Here is a 19,453-nt window from a genome sequence, read left to right on the forward strand (position 1 = left end):
GTAACATTAATTTCAGGTGTACGACACAATGATTTGATTTTTGTGTATGTTGCAAAATGATCACCATAGTAACTCTAGTTACCATCTGTCACCAATTACAAATTTTTTATGATGAAAATTTTTAACACTCTCTTAGTAACTTTGAAATAAACAATACAGTATTGTTAACTACAGTCACCAGGTTGTACATTATGTCCCCCCCCCAGGACTTACTTTATAACTGGAAGTGTGTACCTTTAGACCCTCTTACACATTTTGTCTGCCTTCCCACACCCAGGAACCACCAGCCTCACCTCTCCTCCCTCATCTCACTCAGGGGCTGCCAAAGCAGAAGCTCGGGTGGTTTTGAGACCGCCCCATGCAGGTGACACCTTCTCCCAGGCAACAACAGACAAGGCCTCCAGTCCTTCACCAGCACAAGAGCAACTATGCCAAGAGCATCTGGCACTGGAAGGTTCAGTGGGCACAGGCTATGGGTTCGGTGGAGACGCACCTTGGAGCCCCTACCTCTATCTTTTTCTGCCTCTCTCTCCCTTGCTCATTTCTTTAAAAAATGCTGACCTGGACAGAGAAGCTCTCAGCCTTTAGGAAACATTAATTCTTTTTTCTTATTCTATTTTTTATTTTTTTTTTACTTCAGGAATACAACTTAGTGATTCATCACTGACATATAACACCCAGTGCTCATCCCAACAAGTGTCCTCCTTAATGCCCATCACCCATTTAGCCCATCCCCCACCCAACACCCCTCCAGCAACCCTCAGTTTGTTCTCTGTATTTAAGAGTCTCTTAAGGTTTGTCTCCTCTGTTTTTTATCTTATTTTTCCTTCCCTTCCTCTGTTTTAATCTGTTGTGTTTCTTAAATGCCACATTTGAGTGAAATCATAGGGCATTTGTCTTTCTCTGACAATTTCACTTAGCATAATACACTCTAGTTCCATAGGAAACATTCCAAGTCCATCGAATGTGAGATCTTTAAAGTTCTTGAAGGGGGTCCCAATCTCAGGCCACAAATTCAGGTGTGTGAAAAACAAACTTTTCCTATCCTTCAGTTTGTTTTGATCCCTGTCTCACCAACATGGCAGGGATGTAATCTCAAATTGGAATTTACCCCCTGAACCCCAGATCTTGTCACAGTTCTGGGGTTTGAGGGATGGGGTCTTCGGTGTCTGGAGGGTGTCACATACGGTCACTTACCTTGTGCCCTGCCAACTGCAGACGCACCATCCAAAACTCTTCTATTGCTGCTGTAACAAATCACCACAAATGTAGTGGCTTAAAACGACATAAATATATGATCTTAAGGCTTCCGTAGGTCCGAAGTCCAACACAGGTTTTACTCAGGTGTTGGCTGAGCAGGGCTTCTATTGGAGGCCATAGGGAAAAGTCATCTTCCAAGCCTGTTCAGGTTTTTGGCCCACTTCAGTTCTGTGATGTTTGTTTGTTTGTTTTTAAGTGTGTTTGCTTAAGTAAGTAATCTCTAGGCCCGATGTGGGGCTTGAACACATGACCCCGAGATCAAGAGTCACATGCTCTTCTGGGTGAGCCAGCCAAGCACCCCACAATTCAGTTCTTTGTATTTGAGGGACTGAAGTCTTCATTTTCCAGCTGGCTGTAGGCCAGGGTCACCCCCAGCTCCTAGAGGTCTCCTCCCTGGCCTTACTCATGGGTAGCTCATGGTACTCGTGGGCACCAACAAAGAAGAAGCAAATCCCTCTCATGCTTAAGCCTCTGACTTAGACTCCTGCTGCAGCTCTCTGAGGGACTCTTCCGCTTTCCTCCTCTGCTTGATTCCATCAGGCCCACCTGGTTAATCCCTAGCATCCCTATTGTAGGTCAGCTGATTAGTAACCTTAATTCCACCTGTAAAGTCCCTTCCCAGCTGTACTAAATTGGTGTTTGATCTGAATAACAAGGGTGGGAGAACGGTTCAGGGATCAGGGAGGGATCTCTGAAATTCCAACTACCATGGAGACCCCTGTGTGAAGGCTTTCCAGAGGTGTGCCTGCAGCTGCCATGGGAGCTACTGAGACATCGCTTGCCGCTTCAGCCCACGGTCACTGGAACATGAGCCAATCTTTCAAGGTCATGGTCCTTTTTTTAATGTTTTTATTTATTTTTGAGAGAGAGAGAGAGAATGCAAGCAGGGGAGGGGCAGAGAGAGAGAGAGAGACACAGAATCAGAAGTGGGCTTCAGGCCCTGAGCTGTCACACAAAGCCCAACATGGGGTTCTGTGCTTGTGAACTGCAAGATCATGATCAGAGCCCAAGTCAGACACTTAACTGACTGAGCCACCCAGGTGCCCCAAGGTCATGGTCCTCTTAATGCTGAAGCCTCACTGTTATTACTCTGGCTGTCATGGGAAGGCACTTGCTCTGCTCTGAACCACACCAGGATGGGACCTCTAGAGGCCAAGGTATCACCTCTGCCTGAACACACCACATAAGCTATTTCCTATCTGGGATCTCCCAAGGTTCTTTCTAGTTTGCAGGGTGGAGGACACCCCCTATTCTCCATCTAGGAACCACCATTTCTGTCCTGTCATTGTTTTTTCCTCTTCCTCCCTTCCACCACCCCAGAGGGATCTTTTGTCATACACAGAGGAAATCACCCTCTCTTCAAATACAACAAATACTACATCCCAAATACTTTGCTTAGATCCAGAGTCCTTTCTGTCCTGGAGTGGCTTTAGGCTTTCAGAATCTGAAGCCTGGTCCTGTTCTCCTCTCTGGCACATTCCTTACCTGAAGCAAAGGGCCTGGAAAATCAGCGGCTTTCAGGTCCAAGTTTGTGTGTGTTGGGGTGGGGGTTGGGAGAAGCAAAGCAAAGCAAACATGTTTTCCTGCCACTCTCCTGATGTGGTCTCTTCTTTAAAATGCCCTTGGCACTTGGTGCCTCCCAGGCTCCCGTCCTTGGTTACTAAGTTGGAGCCGACATCTCCCTCTTTAAGCACTGGGCAAGGAGGGGCTGTGTGCAGCTTTGAGGCCTGCACCCTACTTGTGAGTCTATTTTGTTCCCTTTACAGGACCCACTTCGGAGCTCCCCTCTCTGTGTGGCCTCTCCTTCCCTTCTTGGGGATTCTCACGCTTGCTCTCCAATGTCCTTTCAAGGAGATAATGACACTCTCCACTACTAAGAGGGCTTGTTCTCAGGATCAAACTGAAAGGTCAAAGTGAGAGCAAGTCACAAGAACCTGTCCCATGGATGAATTTACTCTTGTGCCCCGGCCCACCTGGAAGGATCACATTACGCTCAGCCCCCCACCCTAACCATGCAAGCAGGTCTAAGAGCATAAGAGGAACAGAGCCAGGGAGGAAAATTCTTCAGATCAACATAGTTTCACTGATCTTCTAGCCAGTACTGGGCAAAGGGCCAGCGGAACTTCTAAAAGGAACATAGCCTTGATCCTTGTCCTCAGGCAGCTTATTATGATCATTGAAGAGAACCAAGATTCTCACATAAGTGAATGAGACCAGACACCATCGGGAAGGAGCAAGTTCTCTCCAAGACAAGTCTGTGTAATGAAGAGTGAGCTATGCAAACTGTAAAGGAGTGGGGGGGCGGGGAGGCGGGGAGGCAGAAGTTACCACAGGCATTCTGTTAATTTGCTGGGGCTGCTGTAAAAAAGTTGTGTAAACTGAGTGGCTTAAACCACAGATATTTATTATCTCACGGTTCCAGAGATTCGTCTTGGAAATCAAAGTTTGTTCTGAGGGCCCAGAGGGAAGGATCTGTCCAGGCCTCTCTCCTCAACTTCTTGATGGCCATCTTCTCCCTGTTTCTCTTCACATCGCTGTCCCTCTCTGCATATCTGTGTCCAAATGTCCTATTTTTACCAGGACACCAGTTATATTGGATCAGAGCCCAGTCTCATGACCTTGTTTTAACTTGATGACCTCTGTAAAAACCCTTTTTTCCAATAGGGTCACATTCTGATGTACTGGGGGTTAGGACTCCAATATATCTTTTCTAGGGGACACAATTTAACTCGTAATGGGTGGCTTCCGGGAGGGGGACTTGAAAGACTTGAAATTTGGCCATTTGAAGGGGGAGGTCCCCAAGCACAGATAGGTATTGGGTAGTCTTGCACTTTGTGATTACTGAATTAATTGTAGGATTTGGAACTGTAGGAACATCTTCAAGGCCAAAAGATACCATGTTGCAGAGGCCTTCGTTATGCCTGTGCATATGCCCCACATATGGGTAAAACAGAATCCTGGCCTCTGAGGAGACTGTGCCCAGCCATAGGCATTGGCTAAAACCAAGTCCCCCAGTTTTTCCACCAAAGGGAAATCTGCTGGGATCCCCATGAGGACCATCGTGGAGACTGATTCAGAGGACAGCAAGCAGCCAGAGTTGCCTAAGGGGGAGGGAGGACCACCACCACACACACAAAAACCGGAAAAATCAAGCCCCTCCCCCTGCCCTCTTGAATGGCTTATGGGTCCAGGACCGGACAGGGTAGAGGAAGGAGAGCCACGGGGCCTCTGCCTTACATTTGTGATCTACATTTTACTTCTGATGTTATTTCCAAATGTGTTTGTTATGAGCTGAGTTGTGTGCTCCAGAAAGGGCGGGCCTACGCCGGCCAACTCCATCTTGTTCTGTGTCCTCCACCTTGAGTGAAACCTCAGACCAGGCCTCCACCCCTTGAGTAACCTCCCGCTCACTCATTCAAACTTCCCGATCAAAACACGCCCGGCGACCTGCTTAACAGGACTCCGACCCTTCCCCAGCCAATCGGCTGAGGCCACAGCCATTACCTCACCAACTGCCCCTAGACCCCAATAAAACCTTTGTGCTTTTGAAACTCGCTCTCTCTCCCCAGCATCTCACTGCTGCGTGGGTGCAGGTAGGAGATTGAGCTCCAGCTACCTCAAATAAAGGCTCTTTGCTTTTGCATCGGACTCAGCTCCCTGGTGGTCTTTGGGGATCACAAATTCTGGGCATAACACTCCCAAAATTCTAATGTTGAAGTTCCTAACCCCCATGACTTCAGAATGTAACTTGATTTAGAGATAGGGTTTATAAAGAAGTAATTAAGTTAAAGTGAGGTCATTAGCGTGAGCCCTGATCCAACATGACTGGTGTCCTTATAAGAAGACAACTGGACACAGAACACAGAAAAAAACATGGGAACAGATGGAAATCTACAAGCCAAGACGAGAGACCTCATAAGAAGCCAACCCTGCAGACAGCTTGATTATAGACTTCCGGCTTCCAGAACTGAGACAATTTCTGCTGTTGAAGCCACCAAATCTGTGGTACTTACAGTCCTAGCAAATCAATATTCCTATCAATATTCCTATCGTGTGTGTTATTACACATTTTTTTAAGTGTATTTATGTACTTTGAGAGAGATAGAGACAGCACAAGCAGGGGATGGGCAGAGAGAAAGGGAGAGAGAGAATCCCAAACAGGCTCCGTGCTGCCAACCACGGAGCCCAACATAGGGCTCGAACTCACAAACCCGTGAGATCACGGCCGAGCCAAAACCAAGAGTCAGTTGTTCAACCAACTGAGCCATCCAGGTGCCCCTTTCCACATTAATTTTTAAATGAAAATATTAAAAGACTATAACATTTTAATCTGGGCATTTCTGCCTTTTCAATATATTGGAAACCACTACCACCCCTCAAAAATGAAAGCGGCTCGGGTCTCTCTGTACCTCTGAGCAGCCCGGATGCCGTGTCTCTGCTGTGAGAAGAGAATCCAGCAGCCTGCTGTCAACTCTCTGGAGATCCGAAATGATAGTGTGCCTAAACGCAGCCTTCATATCTGGCCCGACAGCCAGCTGGCACCCTTGAACTGAAGAGAGGGCTCTGAGCTTTCTCAGCAGGCTGGCAACATCCCAGCCCCCCTCCTCCCAACCCCCACACAACCATCTGGAAAATGAAAATAATACCTTCTGCTTCCTACCAAGCCCCAAGGACCCTGTGAGGGACAGGGAAAGATTATCCACTAAGCCCCCACATTCCTAGAGAAGGTTGCCCTGGAATAGGCTATTGTCCAGCCTCCTTTACCCTAAATAGCAGAAGATGTGCATCATTGCTCTCTCCAGCTGCCCTGGCCTCAGGAGCCCCTGCTGCCTCTAGCCCACAGGATTGAAGGCGAGGCTTCCCAGAGGCTCCAGCTCCTCAGCCGGGCCCCTCTCCTCCTGCTCCCTGCAGTGTTATGCAAACTTAGTGCACCTGGGGATTTGTTAGCCTGCAGACTCTAGCTTCTGCATTTCCCCCTGGTGATACAGATGTTACTGGTCAGGGTGGGAAAGTGCTAGACAATACAGCAGGAGGGAATTGGAGTCTCACATGCACTGTGGCAGAAACCTGGACTCTCAGTCAAGCGGCTTGATGGTTGTTTGGAGGAAAGTGTGCCGCTCTCCCCGGTGGCTCAGAGGGGGATGCAGATCCGCCTGAGCTTTTGCCCAGACACATTTGCACACACTTCAAGGTGGGCACACGGCCCCAGAGTTAGGGCGGCGTTTAGCTGGCTTTCGGTCCGGCGCCAGCAATTAATCTGTAAATTAGGGCCCTGGAATCCATAGGTGGGCACAGTTCAGTTTTGAACTGTTTCTCAGGGACAACGCAGCCCCTCTCCAGATGGACTTCTCTGCACCTTCCCTCCTTCCAGTGAGGGCTGGCCCAGGCCCCAGGGAGGATTCGTTCTGGTTAATTGCACTTTTCCTGGCAGGGTTTCCAGGCTTATGAATTTTGTCTCTTGCCAAAGGCAGAGTATCAGCTGGCAACCGAGAGCGCGGACTGCAGCTAATCAGGTGCAATCCTTTTTTAATGGCATCTTTCTTCCCCCTGATTATCAAAATCATGCAACTCACTTTAGCAAATTTAGAAAACATTGAAAAGTATAAAGAAGGAAATAATCCTGCAATTCTAGAAGTCAAAAAATAATCCATTTTAACATTTTGAAAAATGTCCTTCCCATCTTGTATGTACTTAAGTGCCATCAGTATACAGTTCCACACTGGGCTCCCCAGATTCCCTGAAAGCATGATTTTCAATAGCTACATAATACTTTCCCCAAATGAACTCTGAGAAACTTGAGGGCAGGACTTGTTCCCTTTAATATTCCTAGAATTTGACAAATAGTAGGTATTCACCAAACTTCTGTTGAATAAATGAAAATTTCCTGACTGTATTGCTTACTGCATGAAAGATTATATGGTTTTGCTCATTTCGATACCAGGTGAATCTTGGAAGGCTAGGTAAGAGTATTACAAAAAATACAAATAGAGGTCAAGTGCAGTTACCCTCTGCAAGCAAGGCCATCTAGAACTCTCCTATGGATCAGTGGGGATTCCCACCTCTGCTAACAAATGGAGAAAATTGTAGAAAGGAAGGATATCCTTGATTGGGGTGCTTAATAGATTGGTCACAAAGTCAATTCAACATTGAAATGGATAGAAGACATCAATTCCAACAAATGTGAAAGAAATCAACAATCTGGCCTCATCTGGGAAAGCCATGCTGAGGAAGGCTGGGGGTGGTAGATGAGTATGGGGCAGGGCTGAAAGCCTCGTCTTGGCTGCTGCAATGCAAAATCAGGCCCCTTACCTCTGGTGCGGCTGGCATTCTGTCTTGTCTTTCCTCTCCTTGGAGAGGCAGGCTATATTCAATCTCCTTTACAAACTCTAAAACCAGGCTTTCCTGTCAAGAGTCAGGGCCAGACACTTTCCATTGCCTCTTGAACTGAGGATATTTTACCTGGGCCTCAAGTTCTGTAACGTCGATAGTTTCTGGGAAAAAAACAGAAATGAAAATCCAGCCTTGCTATGCCTCCTCTAACTGAAAAAAGGGTGGGACAGGCCGAATCGGTCCAGGTCACCACGAACCTTATAGGAAACTTCAGTCCATAGTCCCCATTTCCTTCTATGGGACTTGCGTGCTCTCTCTCCATGCCCTGTGGCTGAGGTGAGGAGTGATAGGGAGCGCTCACAGACCCTCTCCCCCACTGTGGGCAGAAGCTCAGTGGCAGAACTCAGAAACTGGTGGCTTACCTCCAAGAGGATGTCATACACCCCTCCAGTGGCCCGGAAGCAGCCAGAGCTCAGCTGGCATCTAGCCCCATGCATCTGACTCATTAGCACACCTCTGCGGAGCCAGACCTGCCTGGAGGGCTCAGCCTCATGGAGACCATTGTTCATTCCACATCCCTGCTCTGGCCATCTAAAGTTGTGGAGCCCTGAACTGCAATGACTAACCTAAGCACGCGCTAGAGAAATAACTCAGAAGGAAAGTGGTGCAGGGAATGGCTTAATCCAACACTTGGAGGTAAGACAGACCTGAGTTCCATTTCTCGCTCTGCCACTTAACGCCATCCAACCACAGAGGGAATATGACCTCTCTGAGCCTCCTTTTCCTCATTTGTAAAACAGCCTAATACCGGTACCTACCTGGGAACTGGTGGGAGGTTTAACTGAGGTGTGCTGGTCTGCACTGTGCCTGGTGCCTAGCACGCATTAGGTGCTCAATATTAGAAATGACAAAGGTGATGTTGATGATGACGTTAGTTTGCCACAACCAAGAGGAAGGCGGCAGATGCTGACCGATAATTACATGGGCACACTGACTCCCCAGTTCCAGCAATCTCTTTCTCTGATTTTTTTTTTTCCAATCTGTCAGCACATGCCATTCCATCAGCCCTGAATGCTCCCTGATGTTTTTGCTTAAAATAAATGGTTAGGGACACCTGGGTGGCTCAGTGGTTGAGCATCTAACTTCTGCTCTGGTCATGACTTCATGGTCTGTGAGTTCGAGCACTGCATTGGGCTCTGTGCTGACAGCTCAGAGTCTAGAGCCTGATTCGTATTCTGTGCCTCCCTCTCTCTGCCCCTCATCCACTCACACTTTCTCTCTCTGTCTCTCAAAAATAAATTACCCCCCCCCCCAAAAAAAAACCCCAAACAAACAGATTGTATTAGTTTCCTGTGGTTGCTGGAAAAAATTACCACAAATTGGTGTCTTAAAACACAGAAATTATTCTCTAACAGTTCTGGAAACCAGAAGTCTGAAATCAAGATGTCGCACTCCCTCTGTGTCCCTCTGTGTCCATCCATTGCCTCTGCTAGCTTCTGATGACTATTGGCATTCCGTGGCTTGTAGCTGCTTCACTCCAATCTCTGCCTAGTGGGCACAACACCTTCTTTTCTGTGTCTGTTTTCTGCTATGGTGTCTCCTATAAAGAAACTTGTCACCCACCTTATTAATCCAGGATGCTCTTATCTCCAGTTCCCTAACTTCATCACATCTGCAAAGGTGACACTCATGGGTTCTGGGGATTAGGATGTGGACACATCTGAGGGAAGCCACCTTTTAATCCACCACTCAGGGTAACTAAGAACACAGACTCTAGAATCATATTGACCTGGACTCCTACCAATTCCACCACCACTAACTAGTTACATCACTTTGATTAAATTACTTCACATCTTTGAGCCTCCATTTTTGGGAAAGGGCCAACAATGCCAATTCTTCAGGATTGTTTGTGAGAATTCAAGAAGCCAACAGGTAAAAAAGTCCTGAGCAAACGCTAGCTCACGTTAATGGTAGGTTTACCCTACTAGGCTGCCAGCCCTCTGCTTCCTTCACGGGTCTGCACAGTGCATGTGGCCACGCTCAGTGAAGATGGGCGGAAAACTTGCCTTAACAGTGACCTAGACACCAAGCATCACTAAGTTCATGAGACCCCACAGGTGAACAGCAAACTTGGGTTCAAGTTCTCCAGAGTTCTGAAAGAGGCTGCTAGAGGGCCCAGCTGCACGGGCTGTGAGCAGAGAATAGGGCAACCAGGGCAGGCACAGAACTGTGTTCATTTGGCCCCGTTGTTACCATTCTCTGGACTCCCTTCCTGGTGACCTCATTCCTTGGAGTGGGGCAGGGGAAGCTACTCTGGAGAAGCCCCAGAATTTCATGAACCCCAATTCCCAGAGTGGGGCACTTTTCCAGACCTCCATTGGGAATTCACCTAATCATTTCTCCTGTTCTGAAAGAGCCAGCTGCACTGGCATTTTACAAACATTACAACATATCCGAATAACCCAGGGAGCTTGCTGATGCATATTCCTGCCCACGCCCCCCAGACTGGCAGAATGAAGCTTTAGTGAAGTGGGGCTAGGAACTGACCATTTTATTATTTTTTTTAAATGTTTATTTATTTGTTTTGAGGGAAAGATAGAGCACCCAGGTGAGAGAGGGAGGGAGGGACGAAGAGAAAGAATCCCAAGCAGGCTCTGTGCTCACAGAGCCTGACATGGGGCTTGAACTAAAAAACCCTGAGATGATGACCTGAGTAGAAATCAAGAGTCAGATGATTAATCAACGGAGCCACCCAAGTGCCCCAGGAACTAACCGTTTTAAACAAGTGCCCTGGGTAATTCTGATTCACTTGAAGAAAACCAGCCATGATAAGGAAATTATAACCCAACCAACCCATCCAGAGCCATGGGTTCAGTCTCCAAACCCTCTACCTGAGAGCCAATATGTCAAACTGGAAAGAGTAAGAATTTGGGAGTCAAACAGGATTGAGATCCAAACTGAGGTCTTCAGGGCACCTGGGTGGCTCAGTCGGGTAAGCATCCGACTTCAGCTCAGGTCATGATCTTATGGTTTGTGAGTTCAAGCCCCATGTCAGGCTCTGTGCTGACAGCTCAGAGCCTGGAGCCTACCTCAGACTCTATCTCCCTCTCTCTCTGCCCCTCCCCTGCTCATGCTCTGTCTCTGTCTCGCTCTCTCTCTCAAAAATAAATAAAGATTACAAACTGAGGTCCTCCACATGAAAGTTGTGGGACCCTGGGCAAATTACTTGACTTCTCTGGATCTCAGCTTCCAGTTCTGTAAAGTGGGAGTAATATATCACTCAGGGTTGCAGGGTTGATTAAATGACAATTATGTAGAATGCCAGCAGTAGGTTGAAGCAGAGACTGCCACCGTTCACCAATTCATTTCCTCCTCTTCACTGCTACACACCTGGGCGATATTTCCAAACTCCTGATGGTTAGGTATGACTCTGTGACTAGTGCTCACCAAGGAAATGAGTGTAAGTGTTGTGTGCTTGTGCTAGACCAAGGTTTCAGGAACAGATGTGCCTCCTCCATGTTCTCTTCCATTTTGAACCAATTGGATATAGGTGATTAGTCCTAGTGAAAAGGCAAGCTACAATTATGAAAGAATGAAAGAACCCTGGGTCTCTGAATCACTCGACAGAGGAGAGCCACCACCACCAAGAATACTTGCCTTGGAATTTTTTTTTGCAAATGAGAACTAAGCCTGTATATTTTTGGAATCTATTTTTTCCCACTAATATATAAGTGGTCAGGAAATGTTTATCTTCTTTCTGCACCTCCAAATAATCATTACACATTACCCAGAACTGGTGCAAATTTTATTCTACTCAAAATGTCTTTTTCTTTTAGATATTTAATTATTTATTTTGAGAGAGAGACAGAGACAGAGACAGAGAGAATCCTAAACAGGTTCCAGACAGCAAAGAGCCCAACACAGGCCTCGATCTCATGAACCATGAGATCATGACCTGAGCTGAAATCAAGAGTCGGATGCTTAAACAACTGAGCCACTGAGGCACCCCTCTACTCAAAATGTCTTTATAGGATAAAACATGATCTCTCTGTGATAGACCGAACTCTAAAAATGGCCTCTCTGAGATTCCTGTCCACTGGTTATTCAATCAACTGAACACAAATCTAGGTACTTTTGTAAAAGAATTCTTCACATGTAATTAAAGGTCCAAGACAACTGACCTCAAAGTAAGGAGATTATCCCAATGGGACTGATTCAATCACATAAGCCCTTTAATTTTTTTTAATGGCTATTATTTGAGAAAGAGATGGAGAGCAAGCAGGGGAGGGGCAGAGAGAGAGGGAGACACAGAATCGGAAGCAGGCTCCAGGCTCTGAGGTGCCAGCACACAGCCCGACGTGGGGATCGAACCCACAGACTGTGAGGTCATGACCTGAGCTGAAGTCGGCCACCTAGCCGGCTGAGCCACCCAGGCACCCCTGAACCCTTTAAAAGACAGAAGGGGAAGTCAGAGATATTCAAGTGTGCTAAGAATCCACATGTCCTTGGTGCTTTGAAGATGGAGGGCTTTGTGAGAAGGAATGGGAGGTCGGCCCCTGGCTACCAGCCAGCAAGGAAACAAGGACCTCAGACATACAGCCACAAGTAATTGGATTCTGCCAATAATTTGAAAGAAGATTCTTCCTAGAGCCTGCAGATAAGAGCTCTGTCTAGCCAACATCCTAATTTACAGCTTTGTGATACCCTGAGCATAGAACTTAGCCAAGCCCACCCAGACTTCCGACCTTCAGAACCGTGAACTAATTAATTTGTGTTTTAACCCACCAAGTTTGTGGTAATTTGTTATAACAACAATAGAAGAGTAATACGTTCCCTAAACCTTTTTTTCACTTATTTTGTAAAAAATATGGTGTGGGATGGGTGCCTGGGTGGCTCAGTCAGTTAAGCCTCCGACTTTGGCTCAGGTCATGATCTTGCAGTTAGTAGACACCCATGTCGGGTTTCCACTGTCAGTGCAAAGCATGCTTTGGATCCCCTGTCTCCCTCTCTGCCCCTTCCCCATTCATGTGGCTCTCACTCTCTCTCTCTCTCTCTCTCAAAAATAAACATTTAAAAAAAACTTAAAAAAAAAAATATTGGTATGGGAGTGCCTGGGTGGCTCAGTCAGTTCAGTGTCTGACTCTTGGTTTCGGCTCAGGTCACAAGCTCATGGTGCATGAGTTTGAGCCCCGTGTCAGGCTCTGTGCTGACAGTGTAGAGCCTGCTTGGGATTCTCTCTCTCTCTCTCTCTCTCTCTCTCTCTCTCTCTCCCTCTCTCTCTCTCTCCCTCTCTCTCTGCCATTCTCTCTTCTCACTCACTCTCTCTCAAGATCGCCAGGGTTGATTCGGCTGATCTGGCTGGCTAGGTGGGCGTCCCCTTCCTCCCTCACCTCTCCATGTGTGTCCCTCCAGGAGCTGTGTGCTTGGTCAAAGAGGATGACTTTCCCAGATAGAGGAGGACCGCTCTTCAGTCAAGGGTATATGAGTAGCTGCACTCCCCTGCTAGAACCTCCAAACAAGCTCTCAAAATAAATAAATAAACTTAAATAATTTTTTTTAATAAATAAATAAATGTGTGGAGAATACCATTTGCTCAGTTCCTAGTGCCCAGTTGTATATTCAGGAGCTCCTTGCTCCTTGCGGTGGGAGCACAGCAGGGGCTGGATGTTAGCTTCAGCTTTATAGCAGTGACAATCTACCCCCCACTTCACCAGCCCCCACATCCAAAACTTAGAAGTGGCACTGCTGTCAAGAAAAAACGTTGAGCAAAGTGATTTCAAAGGCCAATGTACTTCCTTTCAAGTAATGGGGCTGAGTCTCCTGCTCTGTAGCAAGCTCTGGATAGGCGTTGCTTGTTCCCACGTAGGAGGTCTTTATCTATTTACACCAGACTTCTTTTTCAAGTAGGTTGAGGGCTCTGAGATAAAGTAACATACTAGTTGTTTTTAGTAATGTGAATTATTCACACTAATTCCAATAATAAAAAGGGAATTTTTATATAAGGAGGCTACAAGAGTGTTTTGTGGAACCTCAAGGTCAGGAAAGCATCTGAGCCACAGGAAGACACTAGAACCAGAGTCTGGAAAACCCACCACAGATCTCTCACTGTCTTGCATCTTCTCTTAAAAATCTTTCTTTTCCTTGTCTAATTGAAAACAGGCTTCATTCTCTGTACTCTGGTCCACATGACAAAAAATGTGACTATGGGAATGGCCTGTGTTTAATGGAGATTGGCCACCTGTAGAGAGACGACTCTCCCTCCCCACTCCACACCCCATCTTGATTACAAATTCTAGGGGAAGGGACACAAACCAGACCACCTTGGGTCAAGAACCATTCTAGAATAATTCACTAAGTCCCCAACCCCCTAACGCAGGCGGTGAGTGGCTGTGGGCAGTCTTGTTTATGAATGTGGCAATCATCCCACCCCTATAACGTTTCGGAGGAAAGGCTGGGGCGAGGACAGTTCCCAGAGAAAATGTAGAGGGGCAGACAAGCCAAAGGGGTTTACCCCATTCCTGATAGCACAGTGAGATAGTATTTATGTGGTGCTAGACTCTGTGCTTCCCAGTATCTCAGTATCACTAACCAACGTGGTATAGTCAGATTTCCTTATGCAGCCAATCACCCATTCATTCATTTAACAAATAGAAATTGCAAACCCAACATTACGCTAGGTACTTGGTAAAACTACATTCTATGCCCTCTTGGAGAGGGCCATACCACCACATAAGTGGAAAATCACAATACTGTACAAAATATTATAGTCTAAAACCCAAGTCAGATCAGGGGTGGGGCTGAGGAGAAGGCTGTCAAGAAATGCTTCCTAAAGAACAGGATACCTTAAGGGAATCTTGAAAATTAGCATGGTTGTTAGAAATAGGGGAAGGAAAAGTGTACCAGGCAGCAGTAAGGTTCATTGCCAAGGAAGAGCATTTGGGGAAACCAAAAGTAGTACAGAAAGGTTGACATGAGGTATGTCGGGGTGAGAGTACTGGGAGGTACACTAGAAAAGGGGACAGAGACTAGATCTGAAGGGACATGAAAAACATAAGCATATAATGAAGGCAATGGGCTTCCTATATAGGCATGATGTAGGTAACTTGAGTTACCTTCTTGAAAGGTCAGCGTGGCTTGTAATGGATTGGGAGTATCCGAAGATGGAAACATGCAGGTGGGCAGTTGTTGCAGTGACCTTGGGATGACCAAGGCGAACTAAGATAGTCGCTTTGAAGATGGAGAAGAGCAAAGAGATGTCATTGCATGGGGCAAGAAAAGGCCATGCAGTGGGTGGGGTGGTGAGAGAAAGATACATAAATAAAGTTATTACTTGAAATAGTGGAAAAAAGATTAAGAGATGGATTCTATCAGCATTTATTGAGCAGACACACAAGGCTGAATCATGAATCTTCTGTAAATTTAGTCTAAAATTTGTGCAGTTCAGAGACTATCTGAGTGAGGAGTTTAAGGGTCATCTATCAATGTGGTCTTGGTTCTGTCTCCATGGGACAAAGAGGAAGAGAACACTTCAGCGTCATTGTTATGAAAATTCAGTTAAATACAATGCAAAGTCAAAATAGTGGGGGTGGGAGGAGAACTGAAAATTTGATTGAGTCTCAATCAAGTAGAACTGGGACAAAAATGACCAACTAAGCAGAGATCCAATTTGGATTATAAAAAGCTAGTTCATCAGTAAGATCAGTACTGACTATAAAATCAGAAGCAAATGAAGAGTCAATTAAGCACAAAAGTTTTGCTGTGATGTTATGCAGTAAGATCCAAACTATACTAAATATGAAACTTCCTGCCAAGGAGAAATATAATCTTCCCTGGTGGCAAAAGTCAGAATTTCATAACATTAGCCAGATAACCACAAAAGAATGTATCTTGTAATACAAGATGTCCGTAAGCCATCATGAGACTATGCTCTCCCCACTAATTAACTAACATTCATCATTTACTGACTGATATATTTAAAAAACACATTCCATTTCGTAGCCATGTTCTTATTATGCTGACAGGTTGAATAGAGATATACCTAAAATGTAAGCTTGCCAACAATCATTTTTCCTTCAATGTTGTGACATTTATCTTTTTAGAAGTTGCACACATACCACCCGCTGTTATTAGAAACAATGTTATCCACTGCCTTTTTGCCCAAATAAAATTTATAAATTTTAATCTGGCTACCAAATAAATTTTTAATTAAAAACTTTAATTTAAGGGGCACCTGGGTGGCTCAGTTGGTTAAGTGTCCGACTTCAGCTCAAGTCATGATCTTGCAGTTCATGAGTTTGAGCACCACGTCAGGCTCTGTGCTGACAGCTCAGAGTCTGGAGCCTTCTTCGGATTCTGTGTCTCCCTCTCTGCTACTCCCCTGTTCATTCTCTCCCTCTTTCTCTCTCTCTCTCTCTCAAAAATAACAAATAAACGTTAAGAATTTTTTTTAAAAACTTCAAAGTGTTTAATCTGGCCACAGTATCTGGCCATTTTCATTGTAGAAATTCCAAATAAGAAAATTAAAATCATATAATTCTAACAGTTGGCAGCAATCAATTCTGTAAATTAGGACATATTGACAACATGTGTGACAGAAAAAAAGGAAAATGTAAGAAATTTTTTGAAATTTCCTGATTCTTGGGGCACCTGGGTGGCTCAATTGGTTGAGCATCCAACTCTTGATTTTGGCTCAGGTCATGGTCTCATGGTCATGGAATCAAGCTCTCCATTGGGCTCTGTGCTGAGTGTGGAGCCTGCTTGGGATTCTCTGTCTCTGTCTCTGTCTCTCTCCCCTTCCTCCCCACCCCAAACTCTCTCTCTCTCAAAATAAATATTTAAAGAAATGTAAAATCTCCTTATTCCCCTATTAGAGATTATATGATTATTCTAAATATTTGCTCCCCCACCCTTGGGGGGATATATTACTTCCCTGTCTCATTACATCAGCCCTGGGTATGTGACTTGTGTGGCCCTCCACGTGGGAGGATTATATATCCCCTCCCTGCTGACCTCAAGAGTAGCCATAGTACTTGTTTTGAGCAATGTAATGGTAACAGAAAATGTGTACCACCTCTGAACAGAAGATTTAGGAATCACCATGTGTTTCTGCCATCTTCTCTCTTTCTTCCAAAAGACCAGTGTAGGGGCAAAAAAATAATTTCCCTCTACACTTCTAACTTCTAGACTGGGGACCCTATAACAAGAGTTTAAAAACAGAACAAACAGAAGTTTATTGACATCTCATAGGAAAGAGAAAATAATTTTCACTTTACCCTTGAGTTCTTGGCTGAGATTCTTATATTAATGCTAGATTAGCAAGACAAAAACAAACATAAGTTTATTAATGTGTATATTTCATGTACACATGGGAGATATCCAGGAGAAAATGAGTAACTCCCTGACATGGCTTAGAATTCAGGCTTAACTACAATCTCAATAGGAAAAGGGATGAGGCAGTGGGATGGGATGTAGGCCTCATAGGGAGAGTAAAGGATTTTTAGGAAAGATGAATGGGCCCTTAGGAGAATGGATGGGAGGTATGATAGTTTGGGATGGTTCATCTGGGTGTGGTGTCAACTTCTAGTCTCTCCTGTGATGAAAGTCAATCCTCCCTGGTTGATGAAAATCCCAGGGAGGGATTTATAATAACTGAGTTCCTTTTGGAGGATCTATCTTTACACAGACAAGGAGATTTGAAAAAAAATTTCTCCCTGCATTTGCTGTTTTTAAAGTTCATACAGCTCAAAATAATCAATATGCCCAAGTGGCATGTCTGCTACCCATCATTCTATACCCCATGTAAACATGAGAGATACCCAGGATAAAATAAGTAACTCTCAGAAATGGCTTACCACTCAGGCTTAAATAACATCTTCAGCTAAGACAAAAGAGAGAAAAGTGGAGGGGAGGTCATTTACGGACAGGTAACCAGAAAGAGAACAGCAAACCAGAGTAAGGTTTAAAAATTAAGTCAGTGTCTCCTCCATTGTTGACTTCTGGGATTAACATTTCTCCTTCCTGGTACAGAGAGGTTGGGGGATAACTTTGTATTTTATGCCCTGCTTTTAGGTAAATAGGGAGAGAGCAGAGCTTTTCTTCTGTTTCTTCTCACTTACCTTCAGCTCGCAATAATCCTTATGCCAAAGTGGCCTATTTTGGTGTGACACATTCTGTCACCCTTCATTAGAGAATGAAGCTATTCCCAAATAGAAGCTGTTATATCAACCTGGCTCCCAGAGTGAAGAGAACTAAGCAGATGGCCCGCAGTTGACAAGTAACATGAGTAAGAACAGAATTTTGGTCACTGTGAATCACTGAGACTTCTGGAGTTGCTCCTTACCACAGCATAACTAAGCCTATGCTGACTGATACACCCACTGTCAATAGGAGTTTTTATGTCTGAAGAGAGCTTTCATGCACTGCAATAAATAAGTGGAGTTTCAACTTACATTTTATATATTTAAGTAATGTATTTTAAAACTTAATTTCTAAGCGTTTAAACTCAGGTAATTTTATTTTCAAATTGATGAATTTTGTGTTAATACTTAATTGTCCAATTTCATTTGTTTTTGACTAATAAATTTATAAGCCTAATTAGGTAATTAGGCTTATAAATTTGATAAAGTACACCCCAATATTTATCAGCTTTTTAAAATTTTTACAAAGTTCAAATTACAATCTAATAAATTTGATCTTGTCAAATTTCTTCAAATTCAAAAAAAAAGTACATTCACATTCCTATAGACTAAATCTTTCTAAATATTTAAAACACACTAAATTGGGGCACCTGGGAGGCTCAGTTAGTTAAGCACTCAACTTCGGCTCCGGTCATGATCTTGCAGTTTGTGAGTTCGAGCTCCTCATTGGGATTTCTGCTGTCAGCACAGAGCCTGTTTCGAATACTCTGTCCACCCCACCCCCCGCCCCCACCCCCCGCCTGCCTCTCCCCTGCTTGTTCTCCCTCTCTCTTTCAAAAATAAATAACCCTAAAAAACACACACACTAAATGTAAAAAGTTTAACCATATAAATTTAATACATTAAAACTTAAACATTTAAACATTGACTTCAAACTTAATTACCTATATCTTCTTATGAATTATTGAAATAATTCTAAAATCAGTCTCTTTACTCACCTTCTCACCCTAAAAAGCAGAAAAACACACTACATATTATAATGATTACAAAACTTATTTCTAGGTAAAATTCATAACTAGACATAACTTAGCTTGTCATCAGAGTCTTTGAAAGTATTCTTATTTACTGACAATAACGGAATATTCCAGACCCTTAGATTTCCTGCCCTCAAATGTGCAATGTTCTCCTCACCAGGGAGCCCTGAACCCTACCTTGGTCTTTTGCCTGGAATGTACAGAAGATGGATTTGCAAAGTAGCCCCTGAGGGCCACAAAGGAAAAGTCAGAAATTCACAGTAACCTTTTGCCTGACATCCCTGAGATGCTAAACCAAAATCTCAGGTGTTTAAGACCCTGAGGTCCAGTAGGTCACACAAATGCAATTTCTCACCAATATAATTGTGATACAAATAGAAAACCAAGAGAAAGCTATACACGTAAAATGGAAAAACTGATCTAAAGGGGTGACGGGGGTAGGAGGCATAGAGAGTAAAGAAGGGAAAAGGGGTGGGGAGAGGGGAGATTTGGCCACCTCTGTAAAAACAAATGCATTTCGTAAGAATCTTAAGAAAATTTGCCCTTTTTCCTCATGTGTAAAATGAGGGTTAAAACACTAAGGCCCATAGGATCTTTGTGAGAATTATGCCAGGCACAACATCAAGGACTCCATAAACCTGAATTTACCATTATGGTTTTAAAACGGAACTCCAGAGGGGCACCTGGGTGGCT

This window comes from Panthera leo, chromosome A1 (assembly GCF_018350215.1).
Source record: "Panthera leo isolate Ple1 chromosome A1, P.leo_Ple1_pat1.1, whole genome shotgun sequence".
NCBI classification, from domain to species: Eukaryota; Metazoa; Chordata; class Mammalia; order Carnivora; family Felidae; genus Panthera; species Panthera leo.